Raw genomic sequence first — 3,406 nt, 5'->3', positions numbered from 1 at the left:
TAAACTCTTCGAAACGTGGGTTCCTCTCTACGCTGACAAGATCATTCGTCTGGCGAAACGTGAAGGGAAACTCGCATTGCCAGAGGAAGAGATCAATCTGGGTAAGATAGTTATTTTATAACAAACTTAGCAAATGTAAAGAATACCTTACTAATAATAATAAGGAGTTTGTTTTTATATCATGCTTTTCTGGATACTCAAATGGCAGAAAATTGGTCCGCGTCAGTGTGGAAGAATCAAAGAGATTCTTCATTGATGTTAAGCCTGTAAGTAATTTACCTTTGAACAGAAACTCAAATATAAATTCATAGTGAAATGACTCCAATTATTCTTTTACACTGTTGGAAAGCCTAATTCCTCTTTACAACGAGGTGCAACTTGTAAAGATTGTATTCGTGAATAGAAATACTTATCTTTTTTCTTTTCTTTCTCATCATAGGTCGGAACTAACATGGTGGAGTATTTGGAGGAAGCCAAATCGTTCAGGTCGTGCCCGTTCGTGCTGCTGCTTAACGATGGGATGCTGTGCTCTCAAGCCTTTGTTGTCATCTCAGGCACGGCTATTGAGACCGAGACGGCTCTCGCAGCGGTGGATACTTGTTTTAAGACTTTTTATGTCTTTGACATCCAATATCCAAGCCAGTGTTTGCCTACTTGGCAATTTCTCCAGGATGTGGTGTATGAACTCCAAGGAACTGTTTCCCCAGCAGTGAAGTTCCTGAAATCCCAACTACATGCATGCAAATAGACTGGCCTGCAACCCCCCCACCCATCTCTTCCTTTCTCTCTCCTCTCCCTCTGTTGTTTAATTTTATGGGACAATGCCCAGGCGCTCCATGGTTGCGAACTCCGCCCTCGCTACAGCCAGCTTAGAAGAGTTCAACCGCCGAGCCCTGGCGTAGACAGGAGGCCCCTCGGTAGTGACGTGGTGCTCCACGCCATGCTTAGTGGTAAGCGCAGAGAAGGTGGGCAGCGACAGGTCCGGAAACTCGGCCAACAGTCTGAGAAACGTGTCTGCCCCCGACAGCGAGCCCGACAGCCCGTCGTACGCTGCGCTGCCAAGTGTGCACACGAGGGAAGAAAACGTTAAGGCATCAACCAAACGCCTATTCTTAACGTCCACTAAGAGTCCATGAGCACACAAAAAATCCGCTCCGAGGAGGGGAAAAGAAATGTCCGCTGTCACAAAATCCCAGCTGAAATGCTGTCCTCCGATGCACAAACACATAGGCCTCACGCCGTACGTGCGAATGGGACCGCCGTTAGCAGTCATCAACCGCGGTCCGTGCCCACGACGGGTGATGTCTTCACTCGACGCGGGAACTACGCTCCGTTGAGCGCCCGTGTCACACAGAAACAGGCCCCCCGAAACACTGTCGCTGACGAAAAGGAGCCTGCCCGTGCCGCCGACGCTCAGGGCCACTACTGAGCGCCGGCCCCTCCGTTTCCCGGGGGTTTGTAGCTGCACGGAGCGATGCATTTCTTAGCCATTGTCCCGAAACGTGCGTGGTAAAAGCACTCTCCGGTGTCTCCACGCCGGCTCGAAACTGCCGTGTCCGGCCTCCGCCATGCTTTTTTGCCTGCAGACGGGCCACTGAGCGTCGCGGCTAACGTCTCTGCACCGGGCTGTTGTGTAGCCAGGAAAAAACGATCCGCTTCCTCAGCCAAGGCACGGGGCTCCGTGACAGGCGTGTTGGCCAGCGCCGTCTGGACCCGGGAAGGTAAGTGACGCAGGAAAATCTCCGTGAATAAAATCCGGGGATCTTCGCCCCCTAGCAGATTTAGCATTTTCTCCATTAGCTGAGATGGCTTGCTGTCCCCTAGGCCTTGAATGTCAAGTATCTGGCGGGCCCTCTCCTTAGCAGATAAGCTAAATGTCTTAAGGAGAAGGGCCTTAATCGCCTCATATTTGCCATGGTGTGGGGGGTCTGTGATAAATCCAACCAACCTGGACGACGTGGAGCTTCCCAGCGCTGCTACAACATGGTAGTATTTCAGGTCCCCGTCACGGACCTGCCGGCAGGCGAAGTGCGCCTCCACGTGTGCAAACCACGCCGCCGCGGCATTCTCCCAGAACTCCGGCAGCTTTACGAAAACATCGCAATTAGCCATGTTCATTGAGACTTCGGAAACTGTCTCGAAGCCGTCAGGGTCACTAGTGTGGTGCCGAAGAAAAGGGAGTCGGAGGCGGTGTATTAAGAATGGAGTTCCAATCTTTATTATCCATTCATCTCCATTAGGCAAGCTAAAGCAACAGGTGTTCCCACTAAAGGGTCCGTGTGGCAACACAATAAACAAGGTGAATTATGGTCCCACATGTTGTCACCACAACTCATTACATTGACACGTGCATTATTTGTGATTAAAATAATGGTTGTTGGTAATGTATTAGCGACCCCCACAGATGTATGATTTCACTGCGTCCGTGGGACCCCTCTTTATGCTCCCACATAACTCGAACCCTGATCACAATGCAATCATTCAAAATGGCAGTGCATTTCATCATGACATTTTTGCATCCACATTCTTGGTTGGACACCGTATACAAAGGAGATCGTGGGATTGTAAAACTGTACTGAAATAGGGGTATTGTATGGGTCTGTAATGTCAAAAAAAGTGTGTTTCTTTTTGCCTGATACACCAATGATATTCAATATATGTAAGGATTTCAACAACTACTGAAATATTGAAATTAGATAAAACTATGATGTCATTCCAGCTAACCAGATAGTGAGTAGCGAAACTACATATAGAAATAGATAAAGTCAAAGAGTACATACTGTATTATGATAATTGTATGGTTCATATTTGTATTTTGTGCCTCTACTGTGACATGTTTGTGCTTTGATTTTCAAAAAAATCTTTATTTTTCTCATACTGCCTGTATGCCTGCAGCAGCTTTTTTCACCCTCCGTCTGAAACCAGAGCCCAGTCTGCTCTGATTGGTTGGTTGGTGGGCTCTGTTATGATTTGTCAACCACTTAGAGGTAATGGTAATGTCCCGCTTCTTAGCCCAGTGTTTCCCCTATATATAAATAGTGGCTGCTGAAACATGAGCACCGCTGCCAGGGGGCACCAGCCAGGTACCAAAACCTTTTTTCTTTTTTCTTAAAATAATAATAAGTGGCGACCCTTTTTCATTTTTGATTGTTTGTTATGTGGATTTGTAGTATTTGTGTTACTGTATGTTCAATAAAGGTGTATTTTTGCTAAATCTTGAGACATTGCCACTGTATGTACTAGGCAGGGCCAATTTCTGGCATCTAGGGGTGCCAGATCTGGGGGGGGCGCTGCGCTGGTAGCTCTGGGAGGGAAAAAACATTTTTGACCATTGGCGCTCATCCTAATTTTCGGCCTTGATGTAACAACATTCATAATTAAGTAAATGTAACACCCTTTTCACCCC

General features: G+C 47.4%; 1 long non-coding RNA gene across 1 annotated transcript; it reads left to right on the top strand.

The window, feature by feature from the left end:
• Positions 1-6: 6 nt before the first annotated feature.
• On the top strand, positions 7-813 carry LOC104954771 (uncharacterized). Its single transcript, XR_799380.1, has 3 exons — positions 7-101; positions 209-266; positions 440-813. It is a non-coding gene; the product is annotated as an uncharacterized lncRNA (long non-coding RNA).
• The last annotated feature ends 2,593 nt before the right edge of the window (positions 814-3,406 follow it).

This window comes from Notothenia coriiceps, unplaced genomic scaffold (assembly GCF_000735185.1).
Source record: "Notothenia coriiceps isolate Sejong01 unplaced genomic scaffold, NC01 NC01_scaffold00023809, whole genome shotgun sequence".
Taxonomy (NCBI): Eukaryota; Metazoa; Chordata; class Actinopteri; order Perciformes; family Nototheniidae; genus Notothenia; species Notothenia coriiceps.
The sequence above is the reverse complement of the archived record's forward strand: the minus strand, read 5'-3'. Positions and strand labels throughout refer to the sequence as shown.